Genomic DNA, 22,756 nt, shown 5'->3' with positions numbered 1-22,756 from the left:
CAAAAGGTGAGTTCCTCTTGTGTGGTCAGAAGGAGCAGCAGCACTTCTCCCAGCCCCATACACCCAGCCTGGGTGACTTCCGTTCTGGCCTCTATCCCTCTGCAGATTGCGACCCTCCCAGGAATCTAGTTTTCTCCTGCTCAGAGGCCAGATATGCAGCCTGATAATTCAGCCGAACCCTGAGCCGGCGGGCTGCCCCCAGGCGCTCAGTTTCTGGGCACAGCCCTCTGGCCTGATGCAAATGAGGCCCGATCGTCAAAATGGACGACTGGGTGGTCAGCCGGTGCGTTCCTCCGACTAGCCACCCAGATACCTCTCCGGGGACAATCCATCTCGTTTTGTGCTTGCACCACTAAAGGTGCACCTTGGGCACCTGTCTTCCCCAAAAGGCCAGGAAATCTGGCTGAGGTCAACTGCCTGGGGAAGATGGGGATGCCGACTTTCTCAAAACAAGTATGTCTACCTCGTATGTTTTCCTTGTCCTTATCTATCTGATATCTATATATCCATTTCTAATATTTTCACAATCTTTATTTATGATATCTATGTATCTACCTCTTACATGTACAGGTCCAAACAACGCTCACAATTTTTGGAGATTTTCAGCAGTCCAAGATGCACCCCAGGCCTGGACCTTAAAGTGGGACACACATTGCTGTTTTCCTGGACCGTCTGAGTACAGGGAGACAGGAACTCCTGGTGTTGGAAATCACGGATCCCCGGTCCTGCCCCACCTACATCAATTGTCTTATAGGGGCATAAGAACATAAGAAATAAGAGCAGGAGTAGGCCATACAGCCCCTCGAGCCTGCTCCACCATTCAATAAGATCATGGCTGATCTCCTACCTCAACTCCACTTTCCCGCCCGATCCCCATATCCTTTGATTCCCTTAATGACAAATATCCACCAATGTCAGCCTTGAATATAATCAACGACTGAGCTTCCACAGCCCTCTGGGGTAGAGAGTTCCAAAGATTGAACAAACATAGAAACATAGAAAATAGGAGCAAGAGTAGGCCATTCGGCCCTTCGGGCCTGCTCCGCCATTCAAAATGATCATGGCTGATCGTCTAACTCAGTACCCTGTTCCCGCTTTTTCCTCATATCCCTTGATCCCTTTAGCATTAAGAAATATATCTATCTCCTTCTTGAATACATCTAATGACTTGGCCTCCACTGCCTTCTGTGGTAGAGAATTCCACAGGTTCACCACCCTCTGAGTGAAGAAATTTCTCCTCATCTCGGTTCTAAATGGCATACCCCGTATCCTGAGACTGTGACCCCTGGTTCTGGACTCCCCAGCCATCGGGAACATCCTCCCTGCATCTAGTCTGTCTAGTCCTGTTAGAATTTTATATGTTTTGATGAGATCACCTCTCATTCTTCTAAACTCTAGTGAATATAGGCCTAGTCAACCCAATCTCTCCTCATACGTCAGTCCTGCCATCCCAGGAATCAGTCTGGTATATCTTTGTTGCACTCCCTCCATGGCAAGGACATCCTTCCTCAGATAAGGAGACCAAAACTGCACACAATACTCCAGATGTGGTCTTACCAAGGCCCTGTACAACTGCAGTAAGACATCCCTGTTCGTGTACTCAAATCCTCTTGCAATGAACGCCAACATACCATTCGCCTTCCTAACTGCTTGCTGCACCTGAATGCTCGCTTTCAGCGACTGGTGTACAAGGACACCCAGGTCTTGTTGCACCTCCCCTTTTCCCAATCTATCACCAGTGAGATAATAATCTGTCTTTCTGTTTTTACAACCAAAGTGGATAACCTCACATTTATCCACGTTATACTGCATCTGCCATGTTCTTGCCCACTCACCCAACTTGTCTAAATCACATTGGAGCCTCTTTGCATCCTCCTCACAGCTCACATTCCACCCCAGCTTTGTGTCATCTGCAAACTTGGAAATGTTACATTTAGCTCCCTCATCCAAATCATTGATATATATTGTGAATAGCTGGGGCCCAAGCACTGATCCCTGCGGTACCCCACTAGTCACTGCCTGTCACCCGGAAAAAGACCCGTTTATTCCTACTCTCTGTTTCCTGTCTGTCAACCAATTCTCAATCCATGCTACTATATTCCCCCCAGTCCCATGTGCTTTAATTTTGCACACTAACCTCTTGTGTGGGACCTTATCAAAAGCCTTCTGAAAATCCAAGTACACCACATCCACTGGTTCTCCCCTATCTATTCTACTAGTTACCTCCTCAAAAAACTCCAGTAGATTTGTTAAGCATGATTTGCCTTTCATAAACCCATGCTGACTTTGTCCAATCCCGTTAATGCCCTCCAAGTGTTCTGTTATCACATCCTTTATAATAGACTCTAGCATTTTCCCCACTACAGATGTTAGGCTAACTGGTCTGTAATTCCCTGTTTTTTCTCTCCCTCCTTTTTTAAATAGTGGGGTTACATTTGCCACCCTCCAATCTGTAGGAACTGTTCCAGAGTCTATACAATTTTGGAAGATGATCACCAATGCATCCACTATTTCCAGGGCCACTTCCTTTAGTACTCTGGGATGTAGATTATCAGGCCCTGGGGATTTGTCAGCCTTTAGCCCCATTAATTTCCCTAACACTTTTTTTACTAATACTGATTTCCTTCAGTTCTTCCCTCTCACTAGATCCTTGGTTCCCTAACATTTCCGAGTAAACTAGCAGTGAACATAAAAACTGACTGTAAAAGCTTCTATAAATATGTCAAGAGAAAAAGATTAGTGAAGACAAATGTAGGTCCCTTACAGTCAGAAATGGGGGAAATTATAATGGGGAACAAAGAAATGGCAGAACAATTAAAAACATACTTTGGTTCTGTCTTCACAAAGGAGGACACAAATAACCCTCTGAGTGACGAAAGTTTTCCTCATCTTGGTCCTAAATGGCCGACCTCTTATCTTGAGACTATGGTCTCTAGTTCTAGACTCTCCAGCCAGGGAAAACAGCCTCTCAGCATCTACCCTGTCAAGCCCTCTAAGAATGTTATATGTTTCAATGAGATCACCTCTTATTCTTCTAAACTCCAGAGAATATAGACCCATTCTACTCAATCTCTTCTCATAGAACAACTCTCTTATCCCAGGAATCAATCAAGTGAACCTTCATTGCACCCCATCTAAGGCAAATATATCCTTCCTTAGGTAAGGAGACCAAAACTGTACACACTACTCCAGGTGTGGTCTCACCAGAGCCCTCTACAATTGCATCAAGGCTCCACTCCTTATAAGGAAATCCCAACATCAGGCCGGGACCTGGGGCTCGATTTTACCAGCGGGTTTCGTGTGCGTTTCCAGCGGGGGGGCCCCGAAAATCCCGATATCCAGGCACGTGACCGGATCGCGCCACGATCCCGCCCACTTCCGGGTTCCCCGATGACGTGCGGGGGTGCGAGCGCAACCCCCGCTGGTGGGAATCCCGCAGGCAATTAAAGCCAGCGGGATGCCACTTGAGTGTATTTATTTTGCTTGTTCAGGTCATTAACTGACCTGATTAAGGGACTGTGTGTGATTTTGGAGAAACATGGGACTGTTTCACACACTGGGGGAAACAGTCCTAGTTGAACTGGACGTGTTGCAGCCGTCAGCCTGTGGCAGCTGCAAAGGTGGGGGGTGGAGACCCTCACCCATTGCAGGAGGCCGCTCTGTCACTTGGGACAAAGTGTGGCCTCCACCACCCCCCTCCGGACGGTCAAAGTCACCAACCTGCACACTCACCCTGGGGTCCGGAGACATGTGCCTACCTTGCGGACCCCCTCAGTTGTACATATTGCGGATGGGGGCCGCCGTAGCTGCAGTCATGACCTCCTCGGAGGGCGAACAGCATCACCAGCCTCACCAGCCTCGCCATCCACGCCGTCCACCTCTGACACGTGGAGCTCCACAACAGAGTGCTGTGACACATCCACCTGTACAGGAGGAGGGAGGGCTACCGCAGAGAGAGACGCGTCGCAGAGGGCACTACCCTCGCCACAGGGTCCACAGACCGAGGCGCAGCTCCCCGGACCTCTCTGAGCAGCAGTGCACACGGAGGCGCAGATTCACTCGACATGTAGTCGTGGACATCTGCAGCCTCTTTCATGCCGAGCTGCTCCTTGCTGGCCCCAGCACCATCTGCTTACCTGTCGCTGCCAAAGTCACCACTGCCCTCCACAATTTCTCCTCCGCATCCTTCCAGGGTGCAGCCGGGTACACCGCCGATGTCTCTAAGTCGTCTGCGCGGAAGAGCCCTGCAAATACACCTGCACCTACTCTGCAGTAACACAATGGGTGGCATCAGTGGTGGGTCCTCATAGTGATACCCAGGAGCGGGCATTATTGGACACAATGGACAGGATTCGCGGAGACATGGCAGTGGTGGTGCCAATATAATGTGTGATGTGAGTTGTTCTGAAATTCAATATAGTTAACACCCATGACAAACCCTCAAACACCCTTGTGCATCCCCTTCATGCTCACGACACGTTTGCCTTACGCGCCTACTGCACATATGTGATGCATGCCCTGTGGCTGCAGCACAGGTGGTGGCAGGTTGAGTGAGGCTGGCCGTGAGGGAGATGCACAAGAGGGTGAGTATGGGATAGAGCCATGAGATTATATGAGGATTGGGTTGCGTGTTAGTGGCGGGGTGAGTACTGGCGAGGTGAGTAAGTGCAGGTAAGATGAGGATGGGGTTTGAGTGAGTATGAGGGGTGATGTGACAGAGTGGTGTTGGCGGTGCCGAAGGAGATGTGGGCTGGGGGCAGTGTTGTGGCAGACGGAGTGTAGGGGAAAGACTACGTGTTCTCACTGTGGCTGACCTACTGCGGTCATTGGAGCGCCTCCTGCACTGTATGCAGGTGGGCGATATGTTGGTGGTGCAGGTGACCTCCTCTGCCACCTCGAGCCAGGCCTTCTTGGTGGCAGAGGCAGGCCGCTTCCTCCCGCCCGCCGGGTGGAAGAGCTCTGTCCTCCCCCTCCTCCTCACCCCATCTGATGATACCTGGGGTGAGGCATCATTAAACTGGGAGCAGCCTTCCCCCTGGGCTGCTCCATGCTGTAATGTGTTCTATTGGTTGCAGCATCTGTCAGTGGAGGACTGCCCCTTTAACTAGAGAGCCTCCAGCTGACAGATCGTACTGCGCATGCGCAGCCCGCCCGACGCGCAGACCAGCAGTGCGGAGCCCGGAGGAGCAGGTAAGTGATTCCAATTAGTGGATTGCCTGCTACGATCGCGCGGGCAACCCACTAATTTCACCGAGCGTGTTGACCACGCTCCCGAAACCCAACCAGCCGGAAACCCGCAGGCCTGGTAAAATCGGGCCCCTGGTGTTTGCAGATGCTGACCTAATTTCCAGTCCTCCAGTGTACTCCCACTGGAGTTATGGTGGAAATCTGCTGGAATAGCTGTGGATTTTCAACCCCCCCCCACCTTTGTTTTTTTAAATCTATAGTGAAAAGTTGAATAGTTCGATGGTTCAGTATTTTCATTAGTACTAGTAAATTTAGAGTTTGACATTGCTCTGTATGATATTAATAATGAATGAGTTAACTTGTTCTTGGAATTCTTTTATCCATATTGTAGAAATTACCCTAATTTCTTTGTTAAAATAGGACAATTATTAATATTTAGTACATATTTTATAATTAATGCATTTGTCACTAGTATTGCACTGTATAATTCCAATCTATTGCATTGATATTGCACCAAATCATGTCTCCCAGGGTATACAAAGCACTTCACTACATTTCTGACAATGCAGCATTTCCTCAGTACTGCACTAATGCATCGGCTTGGATTTTCTGCTCAAGTTTTGGAGTGTGGCTTGAACCCTCAATTTTCTGACTCAGAGCCAAAAGTGCCCCTTACTGAGCCAAGCTGTTGAATTTTCACAGCGCAAGATTTATCTTTTGGAGTTACAAAAGACACTTATTTTTTATATTGGAGAAAAGAAAACAAATTACTTGTGGTAGTAATTTCCGTGGGGGTGTTCCTGATCTTCCACCATAATTTTTGCAGAAACCTCCAGCCGTTTACACTGTTCCAGGGTTTCCACCAATCTTTTGCCGAAGTTACAGCAGGAGATCAAGAACCTACACGGAAATTCTACACCCTGAAGTATTGGACTGTAGGACTCAGAATTCTCGATGGTTTGCTGATGGATACCTAGACACTTTAACAAAGCCTTCAGAAACTTGTCTCAGACACCTTTTACTGAGGTATAATGCCACATTCTATGATTGCAAGAATTCAAAGATCTTACTGTGATCTGACGAAAATGTATCGACTGTAATTTCCATTCTCTGTCAGATCAGTGATGTACATTAAATTCCATGCAATACTCTGCCAACATATATTGCTTTTATGACCTTTTTGATTAACGATTCCAATTCATTTTTGTGTCAGCTTGAATCCTTAGAATCAATTATATTTTTTTTGAAGTAGAAGAAATATGTCAAGCATGAATTTCATCTAGAGGCAAAATAACTCCATATGCAGAATACAGAACAGGTACTCAACTTTTGCAATGTGTTAAGCAAAATATAAGAAGCAGTCATTCCTCTATTTGTGTATCTTAGCAAAAAAGTATAAATAAATAAAGAGCAGTGGTAGGTCAGAACAAAACACCAGTGGATTAATCAGTGCTGCTCTAAGCACTCCTACCTCACAAAGATTTCTATAATTAAGTTTTTCATCTGGCGCACACCCATCATACCTTGAGTGCCTGTCACTTCTCAAATGTAAAACCTCAAAAGTTTCTCATAAGGTAATAAATAGTGATTGGCTCATATCTCATGTTGAGAAGAAAAATCAAAGTATCACAAAACTCTATTTGTTAAGTGGGCGACTCCAATTGGTTTATATACCGCTTGCTTTTGTTCAACAGATAAGAAAAATCCATGAATCAACAAGCAGCACAAAACCCAACCAATCAAATTGCATTGGGCCATGGATTTCCTCGCAGCTGCTCCCACTCCGCCACCGTAATTTCTCTGAAATTGCGGTGGAAACTCTGTTTCCACCCGGAAATGGGGCTTCTGCCGTACTTAGGGCAGAGTTACAGCAGTGGAGTGGGAGCAGCTCCAATGAAATCCCAGCCATGGTATTCAGAAAGGGTCCAAAATAGTCCACAATCCTAAACAAAGTGGGGGAAATTTCCGCAGAGTTTTAACTTTGGTGGAAGATCGGTGGGACCCACGGAGAAATGGTGTTACAGCGGGAGGTTGGGAGAACTCCCACGGAAATCCAAGTTGCATGTTCATGGAATCTTTGTAGTGGGAAGGGTTTTGTGCCTGTCCATCTCAATGAGCAGTGACCCTGGTGGATATTCTAGGCTCAGGCTTATTTGCATGTTGGCGGTGCGATCCTCATGGTATTTGTGCTGCCATTGGCAGAAGGGAAAGTGCACAGGATGATTAATGGCATCAAAGTGGCTACTTAGGTTATTAGGTACAATGCAATGACCTACAGAAACAGAAAGAGATTCTACTCCATCAATCTTAAGCTGATCAGTAGCCAATGACATCATATCATCAGACCAGCAGGTCAAAGAAGCCAAGCCAAGGTTTGAAACCTGATTATTTATTTATTTTTTGCTTTGAAAAGTGACCTTGAAATTTTGCCGTATTACTGATAATGGTCAGTTGAATTGTAAGACCAGGGGTTGCATTTTCCTGCAAAATCGCACCTGAAATCTAGAATGATAGAAAGTTCAACAATAACAACTTGCATTTATATAGCGCCTTTAATATAGTAAAACGTCCCAAGACACTTCACAGGACGCCTACCACCACCTCATTACCTGACCTGCATTTCTTCCCCCTGCCCCTGCCAGGATAGCCACAGGTCACTTATTCCCTACCCGTCTCCTGTCCGCCCATGTTAGGGCTGCTTCCCAGGGAAACCAAGTGGCAACAATAGCTCTGGGGAGAGAAAGGGCCTTGTAACAGCCTCTGCTCCCTCCAGTCTCATCAGCAATGTACCTGTGTAGGGCTCGGTCTCTGCTGAAGCCTACAAGGCTGCAGCTTCTGCCATCTTGTGGGTTCTTCTGCATCTTTAAATCCATTCCCACCTCTTGGAGTCCTGTAGTGGCAGTTGCACTGCAGCACTTCTGGCCGCTCCCTCGGGGCCGATGCTGGGCTTCCTCTTGCTGGCAGGTGTCCCACCAGTACATTGGAAATGACCCCTAGCCCTTCACAGTTTATGGGTTTTTATGCTAAATAAATAGCACTGCTTGAAAGCAGCATCAGTAGATAAATAACCCCCCATGATAAAATACTAGATATTCCTCAGGTTCAGTGTCACCAGTCACTTGCATAAGTGGACCTTACGTCCCCTATGATCCAATATCTAGGTTAATGAGAGCAAGACCCGGGGATCATAACAGGAAATCTTTACTCTATACACTGTCCGTTGGAAGGTATCACGTGCAGCCATGTCAATTCTCCTTTCATCACTGAAGGTGGACTGAATAAACCCTCTATCGAGATGAAACGCAGGCTTCAAACTAATAACCTGTTTATTTACACAATATATATGAACTAATAGTATATGGCTTAATACAGTGTAAAAATCTCTATGGGCTAGAACTTACTGTGAGCGGCGAATTAATAGCATCCATCTATGCTCCATGAGCTTTTGCGCTGAAAGTTATTGTAAGTTAGAGATCCAAGCGGCACACTGTCCTCTCCTGGGCATCTAAGATCTGAGTGAACAGGGCAAGCAACTGTGTATCTCCTTAACCAATCAGATTGAAGAATTGTTAATGAGCAGCGCAGGGTCTGAACCGGGAAGTGTAAGTTAGAATAGTGAATTCAATGTCCAATCAGGTACAGAAAGTGAAATGAAGAGAGGGAAAGGAAGATTGGATTAAGAGAGAGAGAAAAAAGAGACAGAAAGAAAAAGTGAAAAACAATGTATTTAAATTTTAAAAAAATCTCCAACAATTAAAACCAGAAGGAATGAGACTCATGCTTATAAAAGTTAATTTTCAATGCCAGAAAGGTTGTTTGGCAGTAATCAAGGCTTAGCATACTGTTAAAAGGGTGCTTAGGTTGGAATGTACAAGCCCTAACTTTTTATGGGGTGAGTTTAGTCCGTATTTACCATGCAAGTACAGGAACTTCACACCGTTCAACGTATTTCAATGGTGAGACAGATGGTGAGATGCCACTTTCACAAAGTTGATGGAGGGGCATCACATCTCGGACAGCAACATCTGGATTTCTATGGTTAACTGAGCATGTGCGCTCGGAAGTTGCTGTTTGATTTGCACATAAGTGACGGTGAGTGCTGTTAGCCTCACCGTCACTTATGTGCAAATCAAACAGCAAACTCTGGGCCTATATACTCCTTGGTATATGAAAACAATAAAACTTCAACTTGCTTTCTTTCTAAACGTAGGCTCTAAGACTGAAGACCACTCATGTTAGCTGAACCTTTCGAGGATGAGCTGGTTCAGGTATTAAAGTACAGTCAGCCTTTCTGCTGTTGGCCATGAAAAACACTGGCACTCTCTGACTGAGGCCGTCTCTTCGTGAAGTGCTCCTCTTAAATCTGAGATGAAAGGTTGGATTTTCCTAAATCCACTCCAGGTGGGTCAAGGCAGGACTTCCGCTTGGTGTCCCACCCTGGCATGATCCTGGCCCAGTTTCCTCTCTGAGCCTCGTTAAAGATGCAGGATGGGCTCCTGACAAGATATCTGCCATCAAGAGGGAGCCTGCCACTACAGAGGAGCATAATGTGATGGTGCTGTTCAGGCCACTCAGTGCAGCAACAGAAGGTGTGGGCACAGTCCTAAGGTGGCAGAAGAACCCTGAAGACTGCAGTACAAATTTGACTGCTGGTCTTTGACTGGGCCATGGCCTTCAGCAGGTTAGTGTTTTAAGTGTTTGTGGCCTATATTGAGAGTCTCCCAACCAATGGCTTAAGGCGCTTGTCGCGGTTGCACCAGGGACTACTGCCAGGTTAATCTGAGTACTATTCCATATTCCAGTCCCCTGTCAGGTGATCTGTCAATCCCACAGCTTCCCCGGCTACTGGAATTTCAGGTCCTTTGCCTTTTTTACCTTTTAAGCTTTGGAACACCCTTAGGATGTGAATGGTGGTATATAAATACAAGTTATTTCATCTTGTTTGCTGTGGGAGGGATAGGGTTTCATCATAACGGAGGATGCATCTTCCTGCTGCTAGTCTATACACCTCAGGCAGACCTTGCCATCCTGAGGAAAAGCCTAACAGACTGTATCTTGATAACACCAGGGATCTTAAATGAGGATTAAAGTATAACCCGCATTACAGTAATAACAAAATGTTCAAATATTTAATGCTTGTTCCATTCTATTTTGTATTGCTCACCATCTAAGAAGCATATGTGTGAAACATGGACACTTAGGGGCATATTTTGACTTTTGGGCTGCCGACCGGCATAGCGCGATGGACGGCTGTCCATTCCAGCAGCCAAGAGGCCCACGCAATTTTGAGACCCTGGCCTCATTTAAATCTGGCAGGCGAGCTGCAGGGCACCAAACAGGATTGAGGCCTCAAGGTTGGGCCAGGGCAGCCTCCAGCAAGGTAAGTTGGGGGGCGGGGTGGGGGGGGGGTTGCGGTGGGTGCGATCGCAGACGGTGAGGGTCCCAGGGCAGCAGTGGTGCAGATTAATTTTGTAGGCTCTGGAGTAGCACTCCTGCTGCTCTGGGGCCCACAAAAATGATTCAACACTTACCTTTGGTGGGCCTCTTCAGTTCCATTGCCCGAGAAACTGCGCAGGCTTCAACCAGTTTCAACCTAAAATAGCAATCATGGCCCTTTTTGCATCATAGGACCCCTATTTCCATATTAAAAGAGGCCTATTGCCTGAAACAGCTGGGTCCTTTTTTAAAATTTCAAAATCTACTTTATTCATAAAATTTGTAAAGGTACATACAATATGATTCAAGTCATGCTTCAAACAATACAATACAGGTCATTCAATTTGTAACGGTACATACTGTACAATTCAAGTGCAGTTAAGCACCATACATTGTACATACAGTTCATGACACCCTAGGGTGCCTCATTGCATTACGGTCATTACAGATTACAGATACAGTACATTGCTTTACACACATTTGTCATTTTACATTCAGCTCGAGGGGGTTCTTCTCTGTTTCCAGTCCCTCGGTATACAATGGTGGGAGGGCTCTAAACTATAGCCTTTCCCCATGGAGCCTTTGTGGCGGCCGCACCCAGCTTCAGTGCATCCCTCAGCACATAGTCCTGGACAGCTCCTTGCACTGGAAGACCAGCAAGTTTTGGGCATACCAAAGGGCGTCTTTTGCCGTGTTGATGGTCTTCCAGCAGCAGTTGATGTCTGTCTTGGTGTGCGTCCCTGGGAACAGTCCGTAGAGCACAGAGTCCTGTGTTATGGAGCTGCTCGGGACGAACCTGGACAAATACCATTCATCTCTCTCCAGACCTTCTTTGCAAAGGCACATTCCAGAAGGAGATGGGTGACGGTCTCATCCTCACCATAGTCTCCTGGGAGACAGCGTGCGGTGGCACTGAGAGGCTGGGTGTGCATGAAGGATCTGATGGGAAGGGCCCTTCTCACCACCAGCCAAGCTACGTCTTGGTGCTTGTTTGAAAGTTCTGGCAGTGAGGCATTCTGTCAAATGACGTTGACAGTCTGCTCAGGGGACCATCCGACAGGATCCACCATCTCTTTTTCCCAGAGGGTCTCGAGAACGTTATGTGCAGATCACTTCCTGATCAACCTGTGGTCAAAGGTGCTGTTTTGCACAAACTTTTCTATGAAGGACAGGAGGGGCAGAATGGTCCAACTGGATGGCATCGTGACCAGGCCCATCCTTTGCAAAACCAGGGACAGGTAGAACCTCAGCACGTATTGACACTTGGGGCACGATTTTAAAAGTGAAAAATGGGTGGGTTAGGGGCGGGGGGGCATTCAAAATGACAACCATTTCAGACCCTCCCCTAACCCACCCATTTCCGGTTTTCACCAGGGGGACGAGGGGCGGGTGACAAACCCGCTCTCTGGAGGCGGGTCAGGCCTTAAAACCTTTTGAAGGAGGCTGCGGGCCTCCATTTTTCCACAGTTTCCGATTTCAAGCCTGGGAGGCCGGGATTCCAGGGCATTCTCTTTCACGCCACATGAAAGGAGGCGAAAAGGCCCAAGACTAACAGGTAAGTGCCTAGAAAGGCACAGCTTGTGGGCCTGGAGGAGCAGGAGTGCTTCCCCCAGGCCCAACAAACCTACCTGCAGCGACCCCCAACGTTCGTGGACCCCCCCCAATCCCTGACTCCCCCCTGCAACGATCACGGACCTCCGACCCCGATCACTGATTCCCGCCCCAATGATTGCGGACCCCCGCGATGACTCTCGACCCCCCCCAACGATCCCAGATCCCTGCGATGACCCCCGGCTCCCCCAACGATCAAGCACCCCCATGATGAGCCCCAATCCAACACCCCTCTGTGCCTGACCCCCGATCCCTCCCCCCAATGACTGACTCCTCCCTGTGACCCCCAAGCCAACCCATGCCCCATGCCAGCCCATGCCCCATGCCCACCCATGCCCCTCATGCCCAACCATGCCCCCATGCCCTCCCCCATCAATATAAACAACGACTTACCTGAAGTCTTACCTGAACACGTCCTCTCCCTGGTTGGTCTCCCGTCCGACTGAAACCAGCCTGTCAATGAGGCCGGTCAGTCCGAGGGCAAACTGACAAAAAAAAATAAAAGCGGTCCTTACGTCAAAATCATAAGGATGTCCGGGAAACTTGTACTTCCTGGTTTCCCATCTGCAATTTGATTCCTCCCCCGCCCCCTTCCCGGCTTGGAGTCAAAATCATGCCTTTGGTGTTTGCGTTCCGGGGGTCCATGCACAGCCTGATGCAGCCGCACACAAAGGTGGCCATCAGGATGAGGACGCCGTTGGGTACATTTCCCCCCCCATTTCTCTGGAGATTTGTCCTTTGTGTCCCTGCGGACACGGTCCATTTTTGTTCTCCAAGTAAAGTGGAAACTGCCAGGCACTATGGTCACCTGGCGGTAGGCCTCTTTCAAAATGGATCCGGCTACATCGCCAGTGATAACGGGACGGTAAGGCTACTGACCCCATTTTCAGGCCATTACTGCCCCATAATCATCAGGCAAAGGAAGACAAAAACAACCCTTTGCTGTGCATAACAATGTATCAAACTACATGTATATTTTGTGATAGCTTCTTACACTGCAAAATTTATAATAATCAAGTTGATTTGTTTTGCAGGGGATTGTGGATATGTATATTGTCACGCAAATGCATCTGTTTTAAATTGATGACTGACACAAGAACAGATTTGTCTGTTTAGAATTCATGTGTTGCACTTCATAAACTTTATTAGATGGATATTGGTGAATAAAGTGATAATATTACTCGAGGTGTCTTTGTAATTTCAGTCACCGTAGCTTTTACTACAAAGGTAAAGTGCCTCGACCTGTCAGACATTACTTAACACATATTTTCCTCTTTGATAATTGTGGTTAATTGTGGTTAACCAAGATATATGAGCTGTCAGAATTAATAATTTCTAAATGCAAAATGAATTCAATGTGCCTTGTCTATCTGTCTTATATTTTGCTTCTCTCTCCATCCAGATTTTTCTACGATATAGTCTTCATGCTTACTCCATTTCCATTTCACTCGACTTGCTGATCTTCATTAAAATCATTACCCCGCTTGGTATTTGACATAATGGGCCATAATTTGCTGTCAAAATAATGGTGAAGCTTAATGCGCTCGCTGTTATTTATACACAAATGATACAGCAACTTCAGGTGAGGGGCGACGCACGGTTAAACTCAAATATGCAAAAGTTGCTGTCCCAGTTGCGCCGCTCCGCGGTTAGGTTTCAAAGACAGCATCTTGGTGTCTGCCTCACCATTAACATGCATTGAATGACGTGAAATTGCTGTACTTGCACATTAGATACGAACTAAACTTGCCACAGAAAGTTAAGTCTTGTCCATCCCAGTCTAAGTACGCTTTAAGTGACGTGATAAATGTTAATTACTGCCAGTCAACCTCTCTGGCACTGAAAATTAACTATTACAAGTGTGGAGTCTCATTCCTTCAGGTTTTAATTGTTGTTGGAGGTTTTAAAAGATGTCAAATTAAAATTTTTTTAATACATTTTGAGCTCCAAATTGGGCTGCCTAGTGCCCATTGTGTAGGCGCTATGTGGACTCCTAAAGACCCAAAATGGCATCCGGAATGCATGCGCACATTTCTAGCGTGACATGCGTCGGATGCCATCTTGGTAAAGGCATTCGCGCACGCTCAGATAACGAATGCCGGCACCATGTAAAGTAGGGAGAATATGCGGTGGATCAGTGCGCAACGCTGATTTAAATGAACAGATTTTGGAACTCAACGCTCCAGCCAAAGCACTGTCTTAATCTTGCACGGCTGAACAGGTCTGAAACAGCATGCAGCACCCTCCACCAGCGCTATTTAAAGGGATCATGCAGGAGTTACAGGTTAGTTGCTGCATTATTGCTTCTGACTGGTGATGCATTTGTACCTGTTTTTGGAGGTCTCCTATACTTGAAAATTAGAGCCAGAACTTGCAGGAGTGAAGTTAGAAAACACTTCTACACACAAAGGGTGGTAGAAGTTTGGAATGCTGTTCCACAAACGGTAGTTGATGCTAGCTCAATTGTTAATTTTAAATCTGAGATTGATAGATTTTTGTTAACCTAAGGTATTAAGGATTATGGGGCTAAGGCGGGTATATGGAGTTAGCTCACAGATCAACAATGATCTCATTGAATGGTGGAACAGGCTCAAGAGGCTAAATGGCCTACTCCTGTTCCTATCTTCCTATGTTCTTATAATAAAGTTTCAATACTCTACAGGGAGTGGGCTGGCTAGCTAACAGGCAACAGCAAGGGCACTGGTGGAGTGGCAGGGGTGGGACAGGAATACTGTCATCCTGAGAGAGGAGAGCAGGTTCATGTTCTATGGAGGCACTGCCACTTGCTACTTCCTGTTATGTGCCACCTTTTCCTGCAAGAAAGCGAGACTTGTGTTGGTGAGTGTCCTGCAAGATGTTTGGGTGATGTGGCCGTTATGGTTGAATAGCTGCCAGTGTGTGTGACCTGTGAGTTGTGGATGTGCAGCTTGCAACAGTGGTAATGTGTGAGGGTGAGAGGAAGCATCTGATTGGAAGAGCTGAGTACTGATTGAAAGAGTTTGTTGGTATGTGGGTGATGGGGGGGTGTAGTGTGTGGAGCAGTGGATGTGGCTAGTGGTGCAGTTGGTAGGAGACGCCACTTGATAGTTGACCTCACTCACCTTGACCACTCATGTCAAAGCATTGAACTTCTTCCTGCACTGCATCCATGTTCATGGTGCTATGTGCCTGGCAATGGCTGCATCCCCTACTGCCTCCCACTGCCTTGGGAGCATATGTCTGGAGGGCCTCTTGTCCCTCCTACAGATATAGGATGCCCCTCCTTCTTTCCACCTCTTTCACCAAGGCCCCTATTGCATCATCAGAGAACCTTGGTGCACGCTTTCTCACAGGCCCGGTACAAACTCAGATCAGCGGATTGGTGAGAGGTCTGGCATGCAGATTGGAGGATGTGGGATTTAATAGTGCACAACCTTTATTCAATGTTTTAAAATAACTCAACAGTTTGTAAACATAGGGATAGGACCTGCATCTGTGTTTTACATGTGCGATGCCTGACGTTTACGTTCAGACTCTGTGTGGACCCTTATCTTATATTTTGCAAATGCCAGAGTCCCGCAAATGTTGACCAGCCCAGTTTTTGCTCATTAAAAATTCCAGAGTTCCATCATCACCATGCTTCACTATATTGCAGCACAGATTCACTTCCCAATTGACATCCACCATTTCCTGCAGCCACACTGCACCTCCCATTTAAGAGGTGCAGGTGCCTTTTAGTGCTGCTAACCACTTGTGATATCTGGGCCCCCTGCTGGTGAGCAGCCATTCAACAGCGCAGGATGCATCAATCATGTAAATCACCAGGCAGCACGAATGCTACGTGCTGCCTGCATCTCAACAACCGCAGGTTAATCACAGACCATGACCCCCATTCCTGGTTTTTGGGGTTATCCAATATAACCCCCGTTTACATTTCTTTTCTGTCTCTTTTTTCTCTCTCTCTTAATCCAATCTTTCTTTCCCTCTCTTTATTTTTCTTTCTGTACCTGATTTGACATTGAATTCATCCACTCGAATTTACACTTCTTTCTCAGTCCTTGCGCTGTTTATTTCTCAATTCTTCAGTCTGATTGGTTAAGGAAATACACAGTTGCTTGCCCTGTTCACTCAGGTCCCAGATGCCCTGTTTCCCTCACTCTGACGTTATCAGCTCGCACTTTCAGCAACGTGCAATGCAAAAAATGTAAAAACCTAAATGTGCAAGGGCAAGTCTAACTAATGGCAGATGCCGTTAGATGCCCTGCTACAGCAAAATTTGGCCCATTGAAACATCCAAGGTTCTTTACAAAGGGAATCAACTACTGAGCAGGAATTTGATGAAGAGTACCTGGTGTGCTCAGATGGCTTTAAGGAGGCTATACTTGATAACCCCTGAAAACTAGCGCTGGGATCGCGGTGCACGATTAACCCGTGCCCATTCGTTGTGATGCAGGCAGCACGTAACATTCATGCTGCCTGATGATTTCAATGATTGCTGTTGTGCAGCCAGCACTACCTGCGCTGTTGATTGGTTGCACGCACCAGCAGGGGGCCCCGAAATTGTGAGTGTCCAGCTCTACTTAAATGCAGCCTGCACTTTTAAAGGGGAGGTGCACTGTGGCTGCAGGAAGTCCTTTGGGAATGGTTGGAAGATATTGAAGAATGGCTGAGCCTGGGAGAGAGCGTGCACCAAGGCTCTTGGATGGTGCACTAGAGCCCTTGGTGGAAGTGGTGGACAGATGGAGGGCCATCCTATATCCACAGGGGGGCAGGAGGCCCTCCAGACATATGTTAAGGAAGCAGTGAGAGGCTGTGGCGGATGAGGTAAATGCCAGGAGCATCGCACTATGAACATGAATGCAGTGCAGGAAGAAGTTCAATGATTTGACACGAGTGGTTAAGGTGAGCGAAATCAACTGTCACATGGCATATGATACCAACTGCATGACTCGCCGCATCCACTGCTCCATACACTACACCCCCCATCACCCACATATCAACAAACTTTTTCAATCAGTACACAACCCTGTGAATCAGATGCTGCGTCTCACACATTACCACTGTTGCAAGCTGCACACCCACAAATCACAGATCACACACACTGGCAGCTATTCATCCATGACAGCCATATCACCCAAACATCTTACAAGACACTAACTGACACACTTCCCTCTTTCTTGCAGGAGAAGGCGGCGCATAACACTAGGCAGCAGGAAAGACCTGGAGGAGGACAGGCGTGCCTACACATCCTCACCCCCATGGAGGAGACAGTGCTAGCCATCATTAGGCAGGCCATCGCTGAGGCCGTGGCCACTAGCAGTGCTGGAGGTATGATGCATATCTAATTCTCCTTCTCACTTCCCACTTCTCCCTTATCCCACAATCTTTTGTGACTCACATGCTGCAGATGGTGTAAGCACGCACGTCTTACTTTCTCCTCTCCCCTCACCACAACTCAACCCGTGTCCCTTTGTCATCATTTCAGATACCCAAGAACTGGAACCTGCCCAGTCAGAGGGGGCAGAGGAAGATGACAATGATGATGCAGACACACAGTCACTCAATCTTACACTCGCAGCCACCAGCTCAGATACAGACACTGCGGGTACTTTAGAGGCTAGGATAGAGGAACGATCTGCACGAATACCTAATCCAGCAACTAATCTGTTACTCCTGCATGATCCTTTTAATTAGCGCTGGTGGGGGGAACCTTCATGCCATTTAAGTTCAGCTGTGTGAGGTTAAGACAGTGCGTTGGCTGGAGCGTGGAATTCCAAAATGCCGCCAGCTGCTTCAAATCAGCGTTGCACACTGATTTACTTCATAATCTCTCTACTCTACATGCTGCCAGCATTTGTTAGATGCAACCACCTTTACCAAGATGGTGTCCTGCGCACATTATGTTGGAAATATGTGGGCTCATTTTCCATCATTTTCCAATCCTCCCTGGCTACAGGTGTGATGCCGGAAGATTGGATGACTGCTAAAGTTGTACTGTTGTTTAAAAAGGGAGAAAGAGATAGACCGAGTAATTATAGGCCAGTTAGTCTGACCTTGGTGGTGGGCAAATTATTGGAATCTATTTTGAGGGACAGCATAAGTTGTCATTTCGAAAGGCACGTGTTAATCAAGACAGTCAGCATGGATTTGTTAAGGGACGGTCATGTCTGACCAACTTGATTGAATTTTTTGAGCAGGTAACAAGGAGGGTCGATGAGGATTACGCGTGTACATGGATGTTAGCATAGCTTTTGACAAGGTCCCACATGGCAGACTGGTCAAAAAAGTAAATGGCTATGGGATCCAAGGGAAAGTGGCTAGTTGGATCCAAAATTGGCTCAGTGGCAGGAAGCAAAGGGTAATGGTTGACGGGTGTTTTTGCAACTGGAAGGCTGTTTCCAGTAGGGTCCCGCAAGGCTCAGTACTAGGTCCCTTGCTTTTTGTGGTATATATTAATGATTTGGACTTGGACTTGAATGTAGGAGGGCTTGATCAAGAAGTTTGCAGATGATACAAAAATTGGCCATGTGGTTGCTAGTGAGGAGGAAAGCTGTAGGCTGCAGGAAGATATTAGTGGTTAGAAAAGGGGCAAATGGAATTCAATCTAGAGAAGTGTGAGGTAATGCATTTGGGGAGGGTGAACGAGGCAAGGGAGTACACAATAAATGGGTGGATACTGAGTGGTGTAGAGGAACAAAGGGACCTTGGAGTGCGTGTCCACAGATCCCTGAAGATAGCAGGACAGGTAGATAAGGTGGTTAAAAAGGCATATGGGATACTTTCTTTTATTAGCTGAATTATAGAATATAAGAGCTGGGAAGTTATGCTAGAACTGTATAAAACATTGACTAGGCCACAGCTTACAGTTCTGGTCACCACATTACAGGAACAATGTGATTGCACTAGACAGGGTACAGAGGAGATTTACGAGGATGTTACCAGGGCTGGAGAATTTTAGCTAAGAGAAAAGATTGGATAGGCTGGGGTTGTTTTCTTTGGAACAAAGGAGGCTGAGGGGAGATTTAATTGAGGTGTATAAAATTATGAGGGGACTAGATAGAGTGGATAGGAAGGACATATTTCCCTTAGCAGAGGGGTCAATGACCAAGGGGCATAGATTTAAAATAATTGGTAGAAGGGTTAGAGGCAAGCTGAGGAGAAATTATTTCACCCAGAGGGTGGTGGGTGTCTGGAACCCACTGCCTGAATGGGTGGCAGAGGCAGAAATCCTCAATTCATTTTAAAACAATTGGATGAGCACTTGATGTGCTGTAACCTACAGGGCTACGGACCAAGTGCTGGAGAGTGGGATTAAGCAGGATAGCTCTTTTTCGGCCGGCACGGACACGATGGGCTGAATGGCCTCCTTTTATGCTGTAACTTTCTATGATTCCATGATTCAGCTCAGACACCATTTTCAGGGCTTAGGAGTCTGCTTAATGCCTACAAAACAGGCGCTACATGGCCCAATTTCTCCATAACACTATGTTTAGTTGGAGCACAAAAGCCTCTGTGACATCCATTTATACTTGCAGGACACTAGCCTTTTTTTTCATTCTCAGGACGTGAGCAGCACTGACAAGTCACCACTTATTGCCCATTATCAGTTGCCCTTGAGAAAGTGGTGGTGGGCCTTCTTCTTGAACCAATGCATCGCGGCAGTTTGACACAATTGAGTGACTTGCTAGGTCACTTCAGAGGGCAGTTGGTGCAGGACTGGAGTCACATATAGACCAGGCCGGGTAAGGACAGCAGGTTTCCTTTATTAGTGGACTAGTTTGGTTTTTACAACAATCTATCATGGTCACTTTTACTGATACCAGCTTTTTATTCCCAGATTGTTTTTAACTGAAGTTCAAATTCTCAAACTGCTTGGTGGGATTCAAATTTATATTTTCCAGATTATTAGTCCAGGTTTCTGGATTACTAGCCCAGTAGCATAACCACTATACTACCGTACCCCTGTCTCTGCAATCTGGTACCCAGGAGGTGCACAGCCTATCCTGGCCTATCCTGCACTGATCCTGTTTCTCAGTTCTGTGCCTTGGCTGGATTAAGAGAATACCCTATCTAACCTTGATCTGTTTCAGACTTATTGTAAATCATACACTGATCACCCTTTTATGGGTTCATATACTGTAATAACTGGTTTGTGTTTGATAGTTCAAACCTCACGGGGGTCCTCCTGTTCATCTGATGTAACTTCGGTGGCAGAGCTGCAGAAACCTCGGATAAAATGGCATTCAAGTCGACTCTTCTGACAAAGTGACGGCGCACGAGGAGGACATTCATCCCCTAATAAATCTTAGAAAAGACTTTAAGTAAACAATTCTAAAGATAGGTAAAATAAATTCAAGCCAACAATTTATCAGGGATATTTCCGGTTACAGTAAAGGGCTATGAGGGAATGCAAGGCTCTACTGCCAGTAAGGCCGGTAGGAGAATTGGGGCTATGCTGTTATAACGGCTCATGTCTAGCGAGTCTTTATGTGGGCAGTGAAGTCTTGTAAAACTACCCCTTAGATCCAAGAACTGATTTGAAGTTGTAAAGTTTGTATAATTACATGATGTCATGGTATTTTTATGTAACAGGCTAACATGGAGGAGTAATTACTTTGCAACACAGTCTAACATCTCCTGTGGTAGGGAAAAGTAAACTGAATCCCATCCCAGAATCAGCTGGGAGTAATATTCAGGACTATCTTGCAGTCAGCACTTGATTTTGGATTATTAGGAGAAAATATGAGGAGTTACCTATTTGGTTAGAAGGGGAGCAGGTTCAAGCATGCACCCTATCACAAAGGGTGTGGGATTAAAATAAGTTGGTCAGTAACTCTCACAAGAATTTGACATGATCACCTGAACTAGTGAACTAAAATCAGTATACAAAGGAATTTTGACCACAGAGAGTTGTAGTTCTTGTAAAATAGAAATTATACACGTGTGCAGAACCAGACTGATTCCTGGGATGGCAGGATTAACATATGAGGAGAGATTGGGTCAACTAAGCCTATATTCACTAGAGTTTAGAATAATGAGAGGTGATCTCATCGAAACATATAAAATTCTAACAGGACCAGACAGACTAGATGCAGGGAGGATGTTCCCGATGGCTGGGGAGTCCAGAACCAGGGGTCACAGTCTCAGGATACGGGGTATGCCATTTAGAACCGAGATGAGGAGAAATTTCTTCACTCGGTGGGTGGTGAACCTGTGGAATTCTCTACCACAGAAGGCAGTGGAGGCCAAGTCATTAGATGTATTCAAGAAGGAGATAGATATATTTCTTAACGCTAAAAGGATCAAAGGATATGGGGAAAAAGCGGGAACAGGTTACTGAATTAGACGATCAGCCATGATCATTTTGAATGGCGGAGCAGGCCCAAAGGGCCGAATGGCCTACTCTTGCTCCTATTTTTCTATGTTTCTATGCCACAGAAGTAGGTGAAGTGCTTTCTAGTTCTTACTATTGACCAAGAATATCCACTTTCCTATGGTTTCAGACTCTCATATCAGGTTGTAGCATATCTCATATGTTACAGTTTTTTGCATTTTCTAATTCTTGCCCTTTTTCTCAGCGTTGACACTCATTTTATGTTACTTGAGATTGAATTTTGAGCATCACGCCCTTTGTGTTTATCTGTCCATGGCATTTTTTTCATCTCAATTGTTTAAAAATAGAAATCCATTCCAATCCCTTCTTTGCTTTCAATATTTGATTTCCTTTCCTTTGTATCCCCACGTGTTTATGGTAAGCTAGAATTTCTTCCTGTCTCTTATTCTCAAATATATCAATTTTGTCATGAAGAATGATTCAGGTATTAGCTTTTTTCAGCCATTCTCCCTGACAGATTCTTGCTCTTTTGCTCTTCAGCTCATTACCCTTTTTCTTGGTATTAATTGTTATTTTTTGAGATTAATTGCTCAGTAGTATCTCCACAATGTTTCCTTTTTCAGCGAGCTTCAAAGCTTTCAACAAGATTTCCCTTATTAGATTCACAAAAACTGTGTCTAGTCATTTATAATTGACAGCTGGAGATGAAAGCTAGGCTGTGCTGCACCAGTGAGCTACAAATAATTCTCTAACTTCCTTTAGCAGCCTCAAGGCGTCAGCCTAGTTTGTAGAAAACATGGAGCAATATTCATGAGAGATAACAGAATTCATATCTTTTCTGTTAGCTCAGTATTTCCACCATTTCTGAAAATAGGACTTCAGTTTAATTAATTTTTGAACTATCATTGTCAATTGTGAAAAATTTATTAACTACAACTTTTTTCATTATGTTATCAATGCAAGTGCTATTTATTGTCAAAAAAGGATTTTCACTGACATAGCTAGATTATTTCTCTTTCATTAACTGACTTTCGCCTTGTCCGTTTTGCACACATGTTATCAAGCCTGGAGACAGATCAGAAGAGCCAGGAGACTGATCCCTGAGATCCGAGGACTGAGTTATGAGGAAAGAATGGAGAAGATTAGACTTTTCTGTCTTGTAAAAAAGGCAACAGAGAGGGAAGCACATTATTATATATTATGGTAAAC

This window comes from Heptranchias perlo, chromosome 1, assembly GCF_035084215.1.
Source record: "Heptranchias perlo isolate sHepPer1 chromosome 1, sHepPer1.hap1, whole genome shotgun sequence".
NCBI classification, from domain to species: domain Eukaryota; kingdom Metazoa; phylum Chordata; class Chondrichthyes; order Hexanchiformes; family Hexanchidae; genus Heptranchias; species Heptranchias perlo.
Note: the sequence above shows the minus strand (reverse complement) of the source record.